General features: G+C 47.5%; 1 protein-coding gene across 8 annotated transcripts in view; it reads left to right on the top strand.

The window, feature by feature from the left end:
* Nucleotides 1–13151: 13151 nt before the first annotated feature.
* SCAP (SREBF chaperone) overlaps nucleotides 13152–21105 on the top strand; it is a 69332-nt gene continuing 61378 nt past the window's right edge. For all 8 annotated transcript variants that reach the window (XM_074031967.1, XM_074031966.1, XM_074031965.1 and 5 more), the window contains exon 1: nucleotides 13152–13309. The gene's annotated coding sequence lies outside the window, so the exon portion shown is untranslated. The remainder of the gene's footprint in view (nucleotides 13310–21105) is intronic.

Raw genomic sequence — 21105 nt, 5'->3', positions numbered from 1 at the left:
TTGTTGCGGGAGCAGAAAATGGGGGAAGAATTTATGGGGTCTGTGCTATTTGTACAAGACCTTGTAATGTTCCTGTTTCATCTCTGATGGTGTCCTAATTCTTCAGGACTCAAAAATGTGTTTTTCTTCCTCCCTGGAATGAAGTTGCTAGTCTATGCTTTCTAATGTAAAATAATTTTTAAAATATGGGTAAAATTTCAACTCATTTAAAATTCATAGGCCGAGTGCAGTGGCTCATGCCTGTAATCCCAGCACTTTGGGAGGCCAAGGCAGGTGGATCATTTGAGGCCAGGAGTTCAAGACCAGCCTGGCCAACATGGCAAAACCCCGTCACTACTAAAAATACACAAATTAGCCAGTCATGGTAGTGCACGCCTGTCGTCCCAGCCACTCAGGAGGCTGAGGCAGGAGAATTTCTTTAACCTGGGAGGCAGAAGTTGCAGTGAGATGAGATTGCACCACTGCACTCCAGCCTGGGCCACAGAGCAACACTCTGTCTCAAAAAAGAAAAGAAAAGAACTTTTTGGAGAGTATCTAACTTTTTTGTTTATTATTGGTCTTTATTTGTGGTCACTTTCTTTGTGATGTCAGTTTTAGTAGTCCTTTTCTGAAATACTTACTCATTCTACTTGTTTTCCTGAAAAAAATTTATGATCATATTTATAATAAGAGACTTGTATCCAGAATATGGAAGGAACTCTTAACAACTGAATAAGAAGAAATTTGCCAGGCGTGGTGGCTCACACCTATAATCCCAGCACTTTGAGAGGCCAAGGTGGGCGGATCATGAGATCACAAATTTGAGACAAGCCTGGCCAACATAGTGAAACCCCGTCTCTACTAAAAATACAAAAATTAGGGTATGGTGGCACATGCTACTTGGGAGACTGAGGCAGGGGAATTGCTTGAACCCAGGAGACGGAGGTTGCGGTGAGCCGAGATTGCGCCACTGCACTCCAGCATGGGCAACAGAGCAAGATTCTGTCAAAGAAAGAAAGAAAGAGAGAAGGAGAGGGAGGGAGGAAGGGAAAGAAAGAAGAGAGGGAGGGAGGGAGGAAAGAAGGAAAGGAAAGAAAGGAAAGAGAAAGAAAAGAAGACAAATGCCAGGCACAGTGGCTCATGCCTGTAATCCTAGCACTTTGGGAGGCCGAGGCGGGTGGATCACTAGGTTAGGAGTTCGAGACCAGACTGATCAACATGGTAAAACCCCATCTTTACTAAAAATACAAAAATTAGCCAGGTGTGGTGGTGTTCGCCTGTAATCCCAGCTACTTGGGAAGCTGAGGCAGAAGAATCGCTTGAACCCAGGAGGCGGAGGTTGCGGTGAGCCGAGATCATGCCACTGCACTCCAGCCTAGGCAACAGAGTGAGACTCCATTTCAAAAAAGGAATAAGACACATAATCCAGTTAAAAAATGGTCAGCAAGCTGGGCATGGTGGCTCATGCCTATAATCATAGCACTTTAGGAGGCCGAGGCAGGAGAATTCCTTGAGGCCAAGAGGTCAAGACCAGCATGGACAACACAGTGAGATCCTGTCTTTACAAAATTAATAAAAAAAAAAAAAAAAAACAAAAAAAAACCTAGGCATGGTGGTGCATGGCTGTAGTCCAAGCTACTCAGGAGGCTAAAGTGGGAGGATTGCTTGCACCCAGGAAGTTGAGGCAACAGTCAGTGAGCAATGATTGCACTACTGCACTCCAGCCTGGGTGATGCAGTGAGATACTGTCCTTCTATTTTTTTGAGACACTCTTGCTTTGTCACCTGTGCTGGAGTGCAGCACAATCTCAGCTCACTGCAACCTCTGCCCCCTGTGTTCAAGCAGGTCTCATGCCTCAGCTTCCCAAGTAGCTGGGACTACAGGCATGCACCACCATGCCCAGTTAATTTTTGTATTTTTAGTAGAGACGGGGTTTCACAGTATTGGCCAGGCTGATCTCAAACTCCCAGCCTCAAATGATCCACCTGCCTTGGCCTCCCAAAGTATTGGGATGATAGGCATGAATCACCGCACTTGGCTGAGACCCTGTCTCTTTAAAAAAAAAAAAGGCAGAAGATTGGAATAGACATCAAAGCAGACATAGGAATGGCTAACATGCATATATAAGTGCTCAACATTATTAGGGACGTGCAAATTAAAACCACAATGAGGACTGGGTGCAGTGGCTCACACCTGTAATCTCAGCACTTTCAGAGGCCGAGGCGGGCAGATCACAAGGTCAGGAGTTCGATACCAGCCTGGCCAACATGATGAAACGCTGTCTTTACTAAAAATACAAAAATTAGATGAGTATGGTGGTCTCAGCCTGTAGTCCCAGCTATTTGGGGGGCTGAGGCAGAAGAATCGCTTGAACCCAGGAGGCGGAGCTTGCAGTGAGCCGAGATCACGCCACTGCACTCCAGTCTGGGCGACAGAGCAAGGCTCTGTCTCAAAAAAAAACCACCATGAGATACCACTACATAGCCACTAAAATGGCTATATCAAAAAGACTGACAGTAACAAGTGATGGCAAGGATGTGAGGAAATAGGAACCCTCGTACATTGCTAGTGGGAATGGAAAATGGGGTAGCCACTTTGGAAAATAATTTGGCAGTTACTTAAAATGTTAAACCTAAGCCGGGTGCAGTGACTCAAACCTGTAATCCCAGCACCTTGGGAGGCTGAGGTAGGCGGATCACCTGAGCCCAGGAGTTTGAGACCAGCCTGGCCAACATGGTGAAACCCCATCTCTACTAAAAATACAGAAAATTAGCTGGGCGTGGTGGCAGGTGCCTGTAATCCCAGCTACTCAGGAAGCTAAGGCATGAGAATTGCTTGAACCCAGGAGGAGGAAGTTGCTGTGAGCTGACATTGTGCCACTGCACTCCCACCTGTGTGACAGAGCAAGACCTTGTCTCTAAATAAATAAATACTTGCTATATGACTCAACCATTCAATTCATAGCTATCTACCCAAAAGAAATGAAAACATAGTTCTACACAAATCCTTGTGTGGTGACAAAAGTGACTCCATCTTGGATGCTAATCTGCCATGTTGACCTCAGATTAACCCCAGCCCTGTGAATGCCTCCTGATTCCTTGTTTGTTTACTGTCTTTAATGTAAGAACATGTACTCACAATATATTCTACCTTTAGGTCAAAGCAACCTTGATGTTATTGTGCAACTCATTCTGGCCTGTTCTAGAGGGTTGCCTTTCATTGTCCCTATAGAGCACATACCCCTTTTTCCTATGGTATATAAGCCCTGGGTCGGGGGAATAATGGTGGGGAGATCTACCTGACTTGTTGCTGACCAAGACCATGCTTTTGTCCATAATTTCCCTAATAAATTGCCCTCTGCTGATAAACTGGATATGTCTGCCTTGTTCTTTGGTTTCTCAGCTCCTTCTGCATTTGGGGGTCATTTTGCATATATGGCCCTTTCATGGAATAACTTGTATGTGAGTATTCACAACAGTGTTTATTATAATAGCTGAAAAGTAGAAAAAATCCAAATGTCCATCAACTGATGATAAAAATATAGTATATCTGTGCAGTGGAATGTTACTCAGCAGTAAAAAAGGAATTAAAGTCCCGATACATTCTGCAACATGGGTGAACCTTAAAAGCAGTATGCTAGTCGGGCACATACTGGTAGTCTCAGCTACTCAGGAGACTGAGGCAGGAGGATCACTGGAGCCCAGGAGTTCAATGCTGTAATGTGCTGTGATCCTGTCTTGTGAATAGCCACTGCCCTCCACCCTGGGAAGCATAGTGAGACCAAAAACCATCAAGCCAGATACAAAAGATAGGCCAGGTGCAGTGGCTCACACCTGTAATCCCGGCACTTTAGGAGGCTGAGGCGGGCATATCACTTGAGGTCAGGAGTTTGAGACCAGCCTGGCCAACATGGTGAAACTTCATCTCTACTGAAAATACAAAACTTAGCCGGGTGTGTTGTTGGGCTCCTGTAATCCCAGCTACCCAGGAGGCTAAGGCAGGAGAATTGCTTGAACCCAGGAGGCGGAGATTTACAGTGAGGCAAGATTGTGCCGCTACACTGCAGCCTGGACGACAAAGCGAGACTCCATCTCAAAAAAAAAAAAAAATATATATATATATATACACACACACACACACATATACATGGAATCATACCATATAGTATATATATAATGTGTGTATATGTGTGTGTGTGTGTGTGTATAGTATGATTCCATGTATATGAAATGTCCAGAAAAGGCAAATCTATAGAGATAGATGATAAATTAGTTGCCTGAGGCTGGGAGTGAGAATGGGAAGTAACTCCATTAAGTTTCATCTTGGGGTGATGAAAATGTTCTAAAAGAAGATTGTGATGATAGTTGCACCATACATTTACTGAAAGTCACTGAAATATACACTGGAAAGGGGTGAATTTTATGGTGTTTACATCTATTGAGGTTAGGATCCTGACTCTGCCACTTACAGCTCTCCTATAGTAACAAATAGCCCTCAAATCCCAGTTGGCTTAAAACCGCAAGCACATTCCTCAGTCACATTACATGTTGGGGACCATGGGTTGTTTGCTGCAGTTCTGCTCCACATGGCTTCTCATCCTGGCACCTGGTCTGAAGGAACAGTTCCAACACAGGACTATGTTCTCCTGACTAAGGGGAAGAACAAGAGGCTCATTCACACAAGCTGTGGCTCTTAAAGCTTCTGCTAGACTTGGTAGGTCATGTTCACTCATGCTTTGTTGGACAAGGATGACAATGGAGAGGTGAGGTGCACTCACCCAGCTGGGAGGCTCCATAGCCACCGGACGTTGGGCAAGGGGTGCATGTGTATGATCAGCTTACAGAGAAGACAACAACCAAGTAACTGACTATAGTGATCTTACTGAAGTGATTGGACATTTTTTTTTTCTCTCTCTCTCTCGTCTCTCTCTCTCTCTCTCTCTCTCTCTCTCTCTCTCTCTCTTTCAGATGGAGTCTTGCTCTGTTGCCCAGACTGGAGTGCAGTGGCGTAATCTCGGCTCACTGCAAGCTCCGCCTCCTGGGTTCATGCCAGTCCCCTGCCTCAGTCTCCCGCCTCAGTCTCCCAAGTAGCTGGGACTGCAGTCGCCTGCCACCATGCCTGGCTAATTTTTGGTATTTTCAGTAGAGACGGGGTTTCGCTGTGTTAGCCAGGATGGTCTCGATCTCCTGACCTCGTGATCTGCCTGCCTCGGCCTCCAGAGTGTTGGGATTACAGGCGTGAGCCACCGCGCCCGGCGTGATTGGACATTTCTAGGCCCGTTTCTTTTACCTGTAAAATGCGGAGACAAGCCAAGTGCAGTCTCAAAAAAAAAAAAAAAAAAGTGGGGAGACAAGAGTGCCCATTTCATGGGTTTTATTGGGGTTGTTAGGATCAGTAAGTAATGACATGTAAAGTAGGCCTGGTAACTGGTTTAAGGATTAGCCACTGCTGCTGTTCTTTTTATTAATTTTTTTTTTTTTTTTTTTTGAGACTGAGTCTTGCTCTGTCACCCAGGCTGGAGTACAGTGGCGTGATCTCATCTCACTGCAGCCTCTGCCTCCTGGGTTCAAGCAATTCTCCTGCCTCAGCCTCCTGAGTAGTTGAGACCACAGCGTGCACCACCATGCCCAGTTAATTTTTTTTTTTTTTTGAGACGCAGTCTCGCTCTGTCGCCCAGGCTGGAGTGCAGTGGCTGGATCTCAGCTCACTGCAAGCTCCGCCTCCCGGGTTTACGCCATTCTCCTGCCTCAGCCTCCCGAGTAGCTGGGACTACAGGCACCCGCCACCTCGCCCGGCTAGTTTTTTGTATTTTTTAGTAGAGACGGGGTTTCACTGTGTTAGCCAGGATGGTCTCGATCTCCTGACCTTGTGATCTGCCCGTCTCAGCCTCCCAAAGTGCCGGGATTACAGGCTTGGGCCACCGCGCCCGGCCTAATTTTTGTATTTTTAGTAGAGATGGGGTTTCCATGTTGGCCAGGCTGGTCTTAAACTCCTGACCTCAGGTGATCCACTCACCTTGGCCTCCCAAAGTGCTGGGATTACAGGCATAAGCCACCACACCTGGTTGACTGCTGCTGTTCTTATTGCCTAAGAAGCTCTTACCCTATAAGGCCCTACCCAAAATCACATCCGCATCTTCATGATTCCTGGTCTTTGGTTTCCAAATCCCTTTCCCTCATAGCATTTGGAAACTCAGTGGCAGAAGTGCAGGGGCTTTGGGGATAGGTGGATCAACATTTGATGCTGCCTCTGCAACACAGCAACTGTGGAACCTCAGAGAAGTTGTTAGAGCTCTGGATGCAATGGTTTTTACAATTTAAAATGGGGTTTATCGGCCAGACGTGGTGGCTCACATCTGTAGTCCCAGCACTTTGGGAGGCTGAGGCAGGTGATTCACCTGAGGTCAGGAGTTAGAGACCAGACTGGCCAACATGGCAAAACCCCGTCTCTACTGAAAAAACAAAAAACAAAAATTAGCCAGGCATGGTGGTGAGTGCCTGTAATCCCAGCTACTGGGGGCAGCTGAGGCAGGAAGATCGCTTGAACCTGGGAGGCGGAGGTTGCAGTGAGCTGAGTTCGTGCCACTGCTCTCCCGCCTGGGCAGCAGAGCGAGACTCCATCTCAAAAAAAAAAAAGGGGGGGGTGTTATGGTTATCTTACCTGCTTCTAAAGGTCATCACAAGGATTATTTGAGATAAATATATTGTAAAACCTGCTTCTGGCAAGAACCCAACAATCAATAATTGGTTATTATTATGGGCTATTATGATCTCTGTAATAACCCTTATATTGCCTATAAGGTTTTGTTAAAGGTTCAACACTAAGACAGTTAACTTCTTTAGTACAGGAAATTAACTTATTGTACTCTGGGTCTCTGACACATAGTAGGAATTTGATAGGTAATAAAGACATTGAATAAATGTATTCATTCAATTTTGACATTTTAAATATTTTTAAATGATTGTATCATGGTTATTGAAGCTACCTTTGGGGCCAGGCGCGGTGACTCATGCCTGTAATCCCAGCACTTTGGAAAGCCGAGGCAGGAGGATCATGAGGTCAAGAGATTGAAACCATCCTCGCCAACATAGTGAAACCCTGTCTCTACTAAAAATACAAAAATTAGCTGGGCATTGTGGCGTGTGCCTGCAGTCCCAGCTAATCAGGAGGCTGAGGCAGGAGAATCACTTGAACCTAGGAGGTGGAGGTTGCAATAAGCTGAGATTGTGCCACTGCACTCCAGCCTGGGCGACAGAGCGAGACTCTATCTCTCAATAAAAAAAAAAAAAAAAAAAGCTACCGTTTATTTCAATGTAGGCATTTTACATGTGTTCACCCTCCAATTTTATTGTTTTCAAAACCCATAGCAGTTGGTGGTGTTTGCATCTCAGAACCTGACTCCTAATTTGAGGTTCCCTGAGGTGAAGTTAATTCTCCCAGTCACAGAGGTGCTGCTTGTGTCAGGGTCAGGATTTGAATCCAAGGAGTCTGGCCCTGAGGCAGCTCTTTCCACTTTAAGATGTTGCCAGCTGCTATCACTAATGGCTAATTCATGATAAGCATGATCCTCAGTGTGAGTGATTGCAAAGACAAATCCATATAATCATGAAACTCCCTTTATTGTGCTCGTGACAGGGTGAGGCAGCTGGGCAGTGAGCTAGAACCTGCAGTCTTGGGTCCCAGAAGAAGGCCCTCTGTTCGGTTCTCAGAGAGACCTTGGACACATCATCTCCCCTCTGCAGAGAAATTTTCTACATTTGTAAAATAAACTCAGTCTCTATATTTCAAGATTGTTCTGAGGATTGAGATCAGGTTTGAGAATTGGCCCAGGGTAGAAGCCCAAGTATTAGAAATTGTTATCATTTCTTGATTTCTGTGCTCCATTTAGTTTTTAAAGTTTTTGAATTTACCTTTCCCTTTTTTTTTTTTTTTTTGAGAGTCTCACTCCGTCGCCCAGGCTGGAGTGCAGTGGCACAATCTCAGCTTACTGCAAGCTCCACCTCCCAGGTTCACGCCATTCTCCTGCCTCAGCCTCCTGAGTAGCTGGGACTACAGGCACCCACCACCACGCCCGGATAATTTTTTGTATTTTTCTTGGTAGAGACGGGGTTTCACCGTGTTAGCCAGGATGGTCTTAATCTCCTGACCTTGGGATCCGCCCGCCTCGGCCTCCCAAAGTGCTGGGATTACAGGTGTGAGCCATTGCGCCTGGCCTGAATTCACCTTTCTCATGGGGAACAATCTGAAGTAAAGTTGAGCTCTACCTAGTTAGGGCTAAATGGAACCGTTCCATTTGAGTTACTATATGTAAAAACTAAAATCAGTGTTCTGCAACTTAACTGGAAGTGCATCAAAAATAAGATAGGGGCTGGGTATGGTGGCTCACACCTGTAATCCTAGCACTTTCGGAGGCCAAGATGGGAGAGTTGCCTGAGGCCAAGAGTTCGAGACCAGCCTGGGCAACAGAGAGACCCTCATCTCTATGAAGAAAACTCCAAAATGTATCTGGGAGTGGTCATACCCACCTGTGGTCCCAGCTACTTGGGAAGCTTGCTTGAGTCCAGGAGGTCAAGGCTGCAGTGAGCTGTGATTGTGCCACCGCACTCCAGCCTGGACCATAGAGCAAAACCCTGTCTCTTAAAATAAAGGATTGATATGAAATCACCTTTGCAAAATTATGGCAGTAAGAAAAACCTGACGTGGTTGACTCCATGTTGCTTCTTTTTTTTTTTTTTCTCCAGAGTTTTGCTCTTTTTTCTCAGGCTGGAGTGCAATGACGCGATCTCGGCTCACCGCAACTTCTGCCTCCCAGGTTCAAGCTATTCTCCTGCCTCAGCCTCCTGAGTAGCTGGGATTACAGGCCTGCGCCACCACGCCTGGCTAATTTTGTATTTTTGGTAGAGACAGGATTTCTCCGTGTTGGTCAGGCTGGTCTCGAACTCCTGCTCAGGTGATCCGCCCGCCTCGGCCTCCCAAAATGCTGGGATTACAGGAGTGAACCACCGTGCCCAGCTCTATCTTGCTTCTAACCTCCAACCTGGGGATAGGCGAAGGTAACCTTGGGAGGAATTTATAGTTCAACCTTAAAGCAAGGATGACATTAGCCCTTTCCAAAACTAAACTGCCTTTGTAAAACTAATGAAAAGTCACAAGGCTAGGATTTTTATAGGAGGGGCCTGAATTCTGCTAAGGTGTAGGTGTAGTTAAACGATAACGATAACCAGTCATTACTCTGGAAGTCACAAGATTTGTAACTTCCTCAGTTACTCCTATAGATAACATCACTATTGCAGAACCTAAAATTTGCCTTTTGAGATGTTTCTTTTTTTTTTTTTTTTTTAGATGGAGTCGCCCAGGCTGGAGTGCAGTGGCGCAATCTCGACTCACTGCAAGCTCCGCCTCCTGGGTTCACACCATTCTCCTGCCTCAGCTTTGAGTAGCTGGGACTACAGGTGCCTGCCACCACACCTGGCTAATTTTTTGTATTTTTAGTAGAGATGGGGTTTCACCGTGTTATCCAGGATGGTCTCGATCTCCTAACCTCGTGATCCACCTGCCTCAGCCTCCCAAAGTGCTGGGATTACAGGCGTGAGCCACCGCGCCCGGCCTTGAGATGTTTCTTTTCAGACTTGCTTTTCTGCTGACTCCACCCAGAGGCTGACTCAGCGCATGAGGACCCCTCCTATGATTGCATCCCCAACCAATCAACATTTCCCATTCCCTAGCACCCTGCCTACCAAACTATCCTTGAAAAACCCTAACCTCTAAGCCTTTGGGGAGACTGATTTGAGTAATAGCTCCATGCACAAAGCGTGGCCTTGTGCATGGCCAGCCTTGCGTCAGTGAAACTCTTTACTGCAATGCCAAGGCCTCAGTGAAGTGATTTTGTCTGTGCAGTGGGCAAGAAGCAGCCTTGGGCAATTACAGATAGATGGATAAAACGATAGATTTTTTAGATAGACATGAGATACTAAGCAAAACATTAATAGTTGTAGAATCTAGGGTATATGAGTGTTCACTGTATGGTTCTTTCAACTTTTCTGTTATGTTTCATATTAAATGTTGTAGGAGGCTGGGCATGGTGAGTCACGCCTGTAATCCCAGGATTACAGCGGGTGGATCAGTTGGGCCCAGGAGTTTGAGACCAGCCTGGGCAACATGACAAAACCTTGTCTCTAATAAAAATACAAAAATAAACCTGGTGCGATGGCGAAAGCCTGTAGTCGCAGCTACTCAAGAGGCTGAGGCACGGGAATCGCTGGAACCTGAGAGGTGGAGGTTGCAGTGAGCCAAGATTGTGCCACTGTGCTACAGCCTGGGTGACAAAGCGAGACTTGGTCTCAAAAATAATAATAATAAAAAAAGGGCCAGGCGAGGTGGCTCATGCCTATTATAATCCCAGCACTTTGAGAGGCCAAGGCGGGTGGATCCCACCTGAGGTCAGGACTTTGAGACAGCCTGGCCAACATGGCAAAACCCTGTCTCTACTAAAAATGCAAAAAAATTAGCTGGGCATGGTGGTGAACACCTGTAATCCCAGCTACTCAGGAGGCTGAGGGGGGAGAATCACTTGAACCTGCTGGGGGAGGTTGCCATGAGCCAACACCTCACCACTGCACTCCAGCCTGGACAACAGAGTGAGACTGTGTCTCAAAAAAAAAAAAAAAATGTTGTGGGAGAAGCCCTAAAATCACGGCCACTTCATTATACTCCATGGGGGGCATTCTGTAGCAGACTTACCAGGGCCCCATAAGCCCCAGCTTCCCCTTCCCCAGAGCCTCCACAGGGTTCTCAGTGGGTCCTCTCAGGGCAGTGGAGGATTGTTTGCCATGCTTCAAGGCACAAAGGTACTTAGCTAGGTGCTTGTCAGTTTTGGAGCCTCTTATTTTTTGTGGGGGAGTATCCAGACTTCGCTGACGGTCTGCGAACACAGCTTTGATGGAGTGGTGGGTGGGAAGAGGTGGTGAGTGAGGAGAGTGACAGCAGTTCCCAAGGCTGTCCGGCTAAGTCCTGCCGTGGAGGTGGTTAGAAGACAGGCTCCTGACCCTCTCTGGAGAGAAGACTTTGGTACAGTGGGCCTACGGCTCAGGAGGACTCCTTCATGCCCAAGGTTTCTGAGGGGACAAATGATGGTATTTCAAGGGATCAGACCTGGAGAGAGTGGTGTCAGGATAGGTAAGGGGGTGTAGGTAAGTTCCCCTGAATGCTCTCTATTGTTGCTTCTCTTTCATTGAATACATCAAACAGGATGGGCATGGTGGCTCACACCTGTAATCCTAGCAGTTTGGGAGGCCAACATGGGAAGGCTGCTTGAGCCCAGGAGTTTGAGAACAGCCTGGGCAACACAGCAAAAGACCCCATCTTGATAAAAATAACAAAAACAAAAACGGCATGGTGGCGCTCATCTGTAGTCCCAGCTACTTGGGAGGATCACTTGAGCCCAGGAAGTTGAGGCTGCAGTGAGCTATGACCACGCCACTGCACTCCAGCCTGGGTAAAGGAGTGAGACCTCAAATGTAAAAATAAAAATAACCTTAAAAATTCATTTTTTTTTTTTTTTATATGGAGTCTTGCTCTGTCACCCAGGCTGGAGTGCAGTGGCATGATCTCGGCTCACCACAAGCTCTGCCTCCCGGGTTCACACCATTCTCCTGCCTCAGCCTCCCGAGTAGCTGGGACTACAGGTGCCCACCACCATGCCCGGCTATTTTTTTTTTTTTAGTAGAGATGGGGTTTCACCATGTTAGCCAAGATGGTTTCGATCTCCTGACCTCATGATCTGCCCGCGTTGGCCTCCCAAAGTGCTGGAATTACAGGCGTAAGCCACCGCGCCCAGCAAATTCTTTCTTTATAGGATAAAAATTCCCATATTAAGCCAAAAGAGAATGCTGAAAATGGCATAACCCTGAAGGTCACTTTGGGCCAAGGCCCACTGTTCCCATTGTTAATTTCATTGTGACAATAGTGTGGTGGGCAGAGAGGAACAGGGTTTTAGGAGGAGGTATTTGAAGAATGTGTAGAGGGTCAGGGGGCTGGTGCAGTCAGAAGGGCCACCTCTAATTTCTGCCTTGCATTGGTGACTAGATCTGCACTTTCTGGAACTCCCAGAGAGGTTTGCTGGTGCCTTTGAGGGCAGGTACAGGTCCTGCCTTAACCAGGTAGCCCTGGAGTGGGTGCGGGTGTCCAGGGCAGTAGGGAGGGGCTGAGGGGAGGCTTACCTCTGACACAAGACCTGGGTACAGCCAGGGCATGCAGTAGCATGATCAAAGTACCCCCAGAGCGGTCCGGGCAGCGTCTCTGATTGGGGACCTGCGTTTCCCTCGCGGGGAAGCAGCCTCCCCTTACCCTTCTGTGAGGCCCTGTAACAAGGCCTACCTCGTGTTTTCAGGAGGGCCAAATGCGAGGACGTGTACAATACCAGCTTCGCACCAGACACCTAGTAAACAGTTAACGTAGCTGTTGCTATTATAACAAATACCTGTTCCCTGTGGAAAATGGTTAAATGCCAACTTATGCTTTTAAATGTCTATAGGGAAACTAGTTTTATGGACATTATTTATTCTTCTCATCTGCATTTGTAGTGTATCTCAGCCCGGCTGCTTCTAATTTTTTGCCATTATAAAACAGGGAACATGAGCATCTTGTGCAGGGTGGGTTTTTTGTTTTTGTTTTTGTTTTTGTTTATTGGCTCACTGTAGCCTCCCGGGCTCAGGTGATCCTCCCACCTCAGCCTCCTGAGTAGCTGGGACCACAGGTGCGCACCACCACACCCGGTTATTTAATTTTACTTGTGGAGACGGAGGTCTCCTACGTTGCACAAGTTGGTCTCTAACTCCTCGGCTCAAGCGATCTTCGCGCCTTGGACTCCCACTGTGTTGGGATTAGAACCGGGAGCCACCGCGCCCGGCTTTCTGCAAGTTCTTGATGACCGATGGGGGCCTGTGGGCCCTAACCCGGCGGGCCCTAACCCGGCGGGCCCTAACCCGGCGGGCCCTAACCCGGCGGGCCCTAACCCGGCTTCATGCTCCGCCCCGCCCGGTCCGGCCGCCCATACTTCCCACCGGTGTCCACCAGGGGGCGAACGGGAGCCGCGAACGGGGTTCGACTACGCATGCGCACGCCCTGGGAGCACGTGCCGAGGGCGGTGGGGCGGGAGGGTAAAGGTAGGAGGTGAGAGGTGAAGGGGCGGGCGCCCGGCGGCCAGGAGGGAGAGGGCGGGCGCCGCGCACCGGACTGCGGGCCGGGAGCGCGCACGCCGCGCTCCGCCCCCGCTGCCGCCCCCGTCGCCGTCGCCGCCGCCGCCGCCGCCTGGGAGCTGCTGCCGCCACAGGTACCATCAGGCGCCCAGGGCGCCTGCCCGCGGGCCCCAGCTCGACTCCAGCCGCGCGAAGCCGGGAGTTCCGGGATGGGGGCCGCTAGGGGAGGGGGGTGCGTGGGCATGGCGCTGTCCAGCAGCCGTGCGGACCGGCCCTGGAGACCGCAGGCCGGCAAGGAGGCAGGGCCGCCGCGTCCCCACCCCCAACCCGACCGCGCCCCTGCACGGGCCGGCCCCTGGAGCTCCGCGTCCCCACCAGACCTCCGCGGGCCCCTGGTGTGCCGGGGGGAGATGCGCGCCGTCGCATCCCCTGGCCTAGTTGCTCCGGGCAGCTGTTCTAGAACCTGCTTTGGTGCTGTCTGGGTTTTCCGGAGTGCGGGGGAGAGCATGCTTTCCACTTCTGCCTCTTTTGGAAGATCTTGAGAGAGAACGCTAGCTGCTTTGCTGGTTTTGCTTGGTTTCTAGTTTTCCGTATTGCTTAAATCTCAACTTTGCTTCACTAATGTTGCTTCTGTTTACTTCTGAGTGGGTTTATGACTGCAGTACTAAACCGGTTTATAATGTCACGATAGCGTTAGTTGCAGGGAGCCCTGGATCCGGACTGTTTGAAGTCCAGAAAGTTGTCCAGATGGGAATGCGGAGCGGGTGCGGGGGCAGTGAGTCCCAGTGAGGGCTCTGGCAGCAGTCAGCCCCTGGTTCAAGTCACTCACTGCTCCACCTTGTATGGCGACAGTCGGAGCTAGGTGAATAAACTCTGGGGATTTTGTAATACGTATTGTGAAGCGGCCATAGAAAAGGTTTAATGTTGTTAGCTTTGTGTGTTTCTTTTATTTGGCCAAAAGTTTTGTGGAGTTTGGTTATGCGGTGTCCTTATTGGTTTGCTGTCATGTCAGGATATTGTGCAAAAGACTGACGCTTTTATTAGGGAGTCAGGGTCGAGGGTGTCTAGTTAGTGCTGTATCTATTTTAGGTGTTCCTCAATGATGCCTAAAGACCTGTTTTTTGTTTGGAGACAGGGTCTCACTCTGTCTCCCAGGCTGGAGTGCAGTGGCGCGATCTCGGCTCACTGCAGCCTTGATTTCCTGGGCTCAGGTGATCCTCCCACCTCAGCCTCCCCAGTAGCTGGGACAACAGGTGTGTGCCACCACGCCCGGCTAATTTTTGTATTTTTTGTAGAGATGAGGGTCTTGCAGTGTTGCCCAGGCGGTCTTTAACTCCTGGGCTCAGGCATTATACAAGCCTTGGCCTCCCAAAAGTGTTGGGATTACTGGCGTGAGCCACCGTGCCCGGCCAAGACCTGTATCTTTTAAAATGTGTGCTAATATAGTTTACATTTTAGGTGTTTTACACATTTGCGGTATTCCCACTCAGCACATGATGTAAACAACACTATATACATATATTTCACACTGTATAAATATATTTCCATATTTATTCTTTTGGTCATAAATTGAAATGGAAAGAATTAGGCTTTTTAAATTTATTTATTTATTTATTTATTTATTTGAGACGGAGTCTCCCTGTGTCGCCCAGGCTGGAGTGCAGTGGCGCGCTCTCGGTTCACTACAAGCTCCGCCTCCCGGGTTCACGCCATTCTCCTGCCTCAGCCTCCGAGTAGCTGGGACTACAGGCGCCCGCCACCACGCCCGGCTAGTTTTTTTTTGTATTTTTTTAGTAGAGACGGGGTTTCACCATGTTAACCAGGATGGTCTCGATCTCCTGACTTCGTGATCCACCCGCCTCGGCCTCCCAGAGTGCTGGGATTACAGGCTTGAGCCACCGCGCCCGGCCTTTAAATTTATTATGAACTGATCTGATGTTTGAGTGCTCTCTCTTTTCTTTTTCTTTTTTTTTTTTTTGGAGACGGAGTCTCGCTCTGTTGCCCAGGCTGGAGTGCAGTGGCGCCATCTCGGCTCACTGTACCCTCTGCCTCCCGGGTTCAAGCGATTCTCCTGCTTCAGCCTCCCGAGTAGCTGGGACTACGGGTGCCCGCCACCATGCCCGGCTACTTTTTTGTATTTTTAGTAGAGACGGGGTTTCACCGTGTCAGCCAGGATGGTCTCGATCTCCTGACCCCATGATTGCCCGCCTCAGCCTCCCAAAGGGCTGGGATTACAGTCGTGAGCCACCGCGCCCGGCTTGAGTGCTCTCTCTTTTCTTTTGCTATTGCGGTAAAAACAGCCCCTCTCTAGAGATCTCCATGTACTTTATAATCACTGGTTTGGGGCCCTTCCCCTGTTCCCCCAGTCACTGTCATGAGGTGGGTAAAAAGTTTACTCCAAGTTTATTACTAGAAAAATGGAGGCATATGCTATTCAGGTATTAAATAAACTAAAAAAGGAAAGAAAATGGAGGCATAAAGATTGTGATTTACCTGAGGTCGTATATGAACAACTACCCAGTTGGGAAAGGAACCGTGCCTGTGGACTTCACTGCATATAGGTTTATTAACATTTGGTGGTAGAATTTAGGGATATTTTCTCTCTCAGAATCTAGCCATGCATGTGAATGTGCCTCAGGGATCCTGGAATGACAGGTTCATGTGCTGTTTGCTTACTCTCACCATTGGTGGTTGCCAGTGTTTTACTGGCTCTGACAGGTACTTCATATACAGTTTGTGTTATCACCCCTCGTTGAACAGATGAAAGGACTCCTAATGGGTTCTTACAAGGTCACCCAGCGTGTCAAGGGTGGATCATCCTTCAAACCAGGTCTGCCACACCTCTGCCACCTGAGCTCCTTCCGTTAGAACTTGCTACCTTAATGAGTTGGCTAAAGAAACAAGGTTCAGGTGTTGTCTTTTGCTACCCAAAGTAATAATTCTGGGTGATATTGAGTGCTTGTGCTGTTTAGGCACTGTCCCAGGTACTGTAATACTAGCTTATCTCACTTAGTTTTCTTTTTTTTTTTTTTTTTTTTTTTTTTTTTTGAGACGGAGTCTCGCTGTGTCGCCCAGGCTGGAGTGCAGTGGCGCGATCTCGGCTCACTGCAAGCTCCGCCTCCCGGGTTCACGCCATTCTCCCGCCTCAGCCTCCGAGTAGCTGGGACTACAGGCGCCCGCCACCACGCCTGGCTAGTTTTTTGTATTTTTAGTAGAGACTGGGTTTCACCATGTTAGCCAGGATGGTCTCGATCTCCTGACCTCGTGATCCACCCGCCTCGGCCTCCCAAAGTGCTGGGATTACAGGCTTGAGCCACCGCGCCTGGCCTCACTTAGTTTTCATAATAACCAGATGAGATAACTCTGTTATCACCCCCTTTACGGAGAGTTTTAGGCAAGTGATTTGACTGGCCCTGGGTCACCTGGTGAATTTGAGACAGAGTATGTGTGCAAACTGAGATTTGGCTGACAAAAGAGTCCATGCTTTTATGCTGTTCTTGTACCCGCTGGCTTCCACAGTCTGTTTTTTTTTTGGGATGGAGTTTCGCTCTTCTTGCTCAGGCTGGAGTGCAGTGGCGTGAGCTCAGCTCACTGCAACCTCCGCCTCCCAGGTTCAAGCGATTCTCCTGCCTCAGCCTCCCGAGTAGCTGGGATTACAGGCATGCGCTACCATGCCCGGCTGATTTTGTATTTTTAGTAGAGGCGGGGTTTCACCATGTTGGTCAGGCTGTTCTCAAACTCCCGACCTCAGGTGATCTGGCTGCCTCGGCCTCCCACAGTGCTGGGATTATAGGCGTGAGCCACTGCAGCCAGCCCCAGTCTTTTCTGTTGTTCATTGGCAGGTAAGGGTAGTGGAAGAAGGTGGTAGGGGTGATGGGAGGAAGCCTGCGTCACTGACTCGAGTGTCGGGATGGTGGAACTCAGCAAGGTGACAGCAATTTGACCACTGCCATTTGGCAGTTTCTGGTTAAGCAGTCAAGGGCACTAACTTAGAATGGTTGCAGGGATGCTAAGTCATAAGGCAGCTTTGCAGTGGGGTCCAAAGTTGGTGTGTAAGCATAAAGATGCACGTGGATCTCAGGAAAAAAATAAAACTAATTTTCCTGTTTATTTCAGTCTCATTTAATTTTTTTTTCTTTTTGAGATGGAGTTTCACTCACTCTGTTGCCCAGGCTGGAGTGCAGTGATGCTATCTTGGTCTCCTGCCTCAGCCTCCCAAGTAGCTGGGATTACAGGTGTGCACCACCACATCTGGCTAATTTTTGTATTTTTAGTAGAGATGGGGTTTCACCATATTAGTTAGGCTGGTCTCAAACTCCTGGCCTCAAGTGATCCACCCGCCTTAACCTTCCAAAGTGCTGGGATTATAGGCATGAGCCACCATCATTACAGGCATGAGCCACCATAATAATTTTAGCATATACTTTATAATGTACACTGTATTATCACTGTAGTACATATATATAATTTATATGTAAGTGTGCATGTATTAGGAGCATATACTTGAATTTTTGTTGTTTGGGCATTCATGATCAAAACATTTGGTAACCACTGGTTTATTTGATATTTAGCATTTTCAGAAAGCGTAAAATATACAAGGTGTTGGCCAGGTGCAGTGGCTCATGCCTGTAATCTCAGCACTTTGGGAGGCTGAGGTGGGCGGATCACCTGAGGTCAGGAGTTCGAGACCAGCCTGACCAACATGTGTGAAACCCCATCTCTACTATAAATACAAAAGTTAGCCAGGTGTGGTGGTGTGCGCCTGTAGTCCCAGCTACTCGGGAGACTGAGGCAGGAGAATTACTTGAACCTGGGAAGTGGAGGTTGCAGTGAGCCGAGATCCCGCCACTGCACTCCAGTCTGGGCAACAAGAGCAAGACTCCATCTTAAAAAGAAAAAAAAAATTGCAGTCACTAATGTGAAAGAGGTCTTTGTGTCTCACACATAGCACCTGTCTTAAATTTGAAGCTATGGTGACCAGTAATGGTCCCTTAGACAAATCTAGATGTTAAAATTTTGTTGAACCTCTTCTATTTTAAACATCTTAATTTTGGTTGGAGGCCAGAGGGACTCAAATAATCAGTTCACACAAATATGACAATTACAGTGGTTATATTTGTGCCATTCCCCAACTTCAGAGTATTTTCAAATCATCTGAATATTGAAATTTCAAATACGTTGATTTTTTATAATTTTACAAGTGAGACTTGGTTTTCTTCATTTCATTCCTCTGCATTCCTGATTTTTAAAATATCTTATTTCCCAGTTTATTTTACAGTTGAATAGATTAGTTTTTGTTTTGTTTGTTTTGAGACAGGGTCTTGCTCTGTCACCCAAGGCTGGAGTGCAGTGGCGCGATCATAGCTCACTTGCAGCTTCAGTCTCCTGGGCTCAAGAGATTCTCCCACCTCAAGCTTCCCAAGTAGCTGGGACTACAGGCGCATGTCACCATGCGTGGCTAATTTAAAAAATATATATATTTTTTGAGATGGAGTCTCGCTCTGTTGCCCAGGCTGGAGTGCAGTGGTGCAATCTCAGCTCACTGCAACCTCCGCCTCCCCGGTTCACGCCATTCTCCTGCCTCAGCCTCCCTACTAGCTGGGACTTTAGGTGCCTGCCACCATGCCTGGTTAATTTTTTGTATTTTTTAGTAGAGACGGGGTTTCACTGTGTTAGCCAGGATGGTCTCGATCTCCTGACCTGCCTCGGCCTCCCAAAAGTGCTGGGATTATAGGTGTGAGCCATCGCACCTGGCCTTAAAAATTTTTTGTAGAGACAGGGTTTCAACTATGTTGCCCAGGCTGGTAGAGTTTGTGTTTTTTTTTTTTTCCAAGACAGAGTTTTGCTCCTGTTGTCCAGGCTGGAGGGCAATGGCGCGATGGCTCATTGCAACCTCTGCTTCCTGGGTTCATTCTCCTGCCTCAACCTCCCTAGTAGCTGGGATTACAGGTGCCCGCCACCATGCCCAGCTAAATTTTTTTGTCTTTTTAGTAGAGACAGTGTTTCTCCATGTTGGCCTTGCTGGTCTTGAACTCCTGACCTTAGGTGATCCGTCCATCTTGGCCTCCCAGAGTGCTGCGTTTACAGGCATGAGCCACCGAGCCTGGCTGAGTTTGTTTTTAATTCAAGTCATCCTTGTTGCAAAATTAACAGGTAAGCAGAAAACCCCAAAGTTAAATTGTAACCCCATTGGTAACCACTATCAGGCTTCTTAGGCTTTTTATCATGCTTTCTTGCTTACTCGTTCTCTGTCTTATAGTGGGATCAGAATGTTTTGTATTCATTGTCTACATTATATTGTGAGGTTCTTTTCGTGGGTAAAACTGCATGACATTTTTGGTTTTTTGAACATAAAATCTCATTTATTTTTATGTTTTTCAATAATTTTATCCATTGAGCAGCCTTGTTCAGCCCAGTTTGCTGCATTTGGCTGTGGGCTTGGATTGCACCTTTTGGAAGACTGCACTGTCACTCACCAGGTCTCCAGTCATAGTCAGTAGTTTCCCACTCTCATGATCTGCCCCAAGCTGGCCTACCTAGTTAACCCTTCCTCCTTCTGAAAGGTCATGTTCATGCCTCATCTCCATGTTTTGATTAGGTCTCTTCTTTCAGGCCTGAGCCCTGGTAGAGTTTGACAGTGATGTGCATTTGTCACCTCCAGAGACAGTGACTATTAGAGACATATTTAGGAGACAGTTGAGATGTTACATCTCATGTTCTTGCCAGGAAGGATAATCTTGAATTCAACTCCCAAAAGCCACAGCTGAGCTCAACTGTGGAAAGAATATCCACTGAGTTATGCTTGAAGGTACTTCAGTGTACCTGTTTCAGATCTGCAGTGTTTTGTCTTTGGGTGAAGCTAGATCATGAGAAAGCACAATTCTGGCCCTTCTTCCAGTTGTTTTCACTCATCTCACTTTGCATGGCCCCATCAGTTTATATTGCAGTCTTTATCAGAAGTTCCCAAGGGAACCTCTGAGGCTGCTGAGAAAATTTCTTCAAGTTGAGTGACTGGGTTCGCTATACCTCTAAGTATACTGGAACTATGTCATTGATGTTTTTGTCTGTCTGCCTTGGCCACTAGGAAGCTCAGAGTCAGGTTTGTATCCAGGGTCTTCCAGCTTGCGCTTAGTGTATTAATCTTCTAGATTGTTTTTAATGGTTTCTGCTCTTTGTCTCAGGTTTTACTATAAAATACATAACACATTTCCTTCCTGTTCTAAATATTACTGTGATCATATTCTTATAGCCAAATCTTTGTTCTCATTTTTATTTTCTATTATTTTTTTATACTGTTGAATCCCTCTGAGCCTTGCCTTTCCCTGCTTCCTCCTCTGTACTCATTTTTGCCAAAATTTGTAAGGGGATAAATTCTTGAAAAGCTTTGCACATTTTGAGGACTTTTTTTTTAATATTTATTATAGTAAAATTCAAATATACATCCAAGTAGGAGCAATAAGCCCTTGTGTACCTATCACTCAGTTATATCTGTCATTTAGTCATTAACTCGGGGACACTCTTGTTTCATCTGTATCCTTTAATCCTCATTATGCTTTTTTTTGGGGGGGGAGAAGTTTATTAATTGATAGGTGTTACTTTGGGGTAAATGAGGAGGGAGCCAACTAGTATGCTGGGGAACTGTAAGGTTCTTTTTTTTTGAGACAGAGTTTTGCTCTTGTCGCCCAGGCTAGGGTGCAGTGGTGTGATCTCGGCTCACTGCAACCTCCGCCCCCCGGGTTCAAGCAATTCTCCTGCCTCAGCCTCCCAAGTAGCTGGGATTATAGGTGCCTGCCACCATGCCTGGCTAATTTTTGTATTTTTAGTAGATGGGATTTCACCATGTTGGCCAGGCTGGTCTTGAACTCCTGACCTCCGGTGATCCGCCCGCCTCGGCCTCCCAAAGTGTTGGGATTACAGTTGTGAGCCACTG

Source organism: Macaca fascicularis, chromosome 2, assembly GCF_037993035.2.
Source record: "Macaca fascicularis isolate 582-1 chromosome 2, T2T-MFA8v1.1".
NCBI lineage: Eukaryota > Metazoa > Chordata > Mammalia > Primates > Cercopithecidae > Macaca > Macaca fascicularis.
This window is presented reverse-complemented; position numbering and strand designations above follow the sequence as displayed.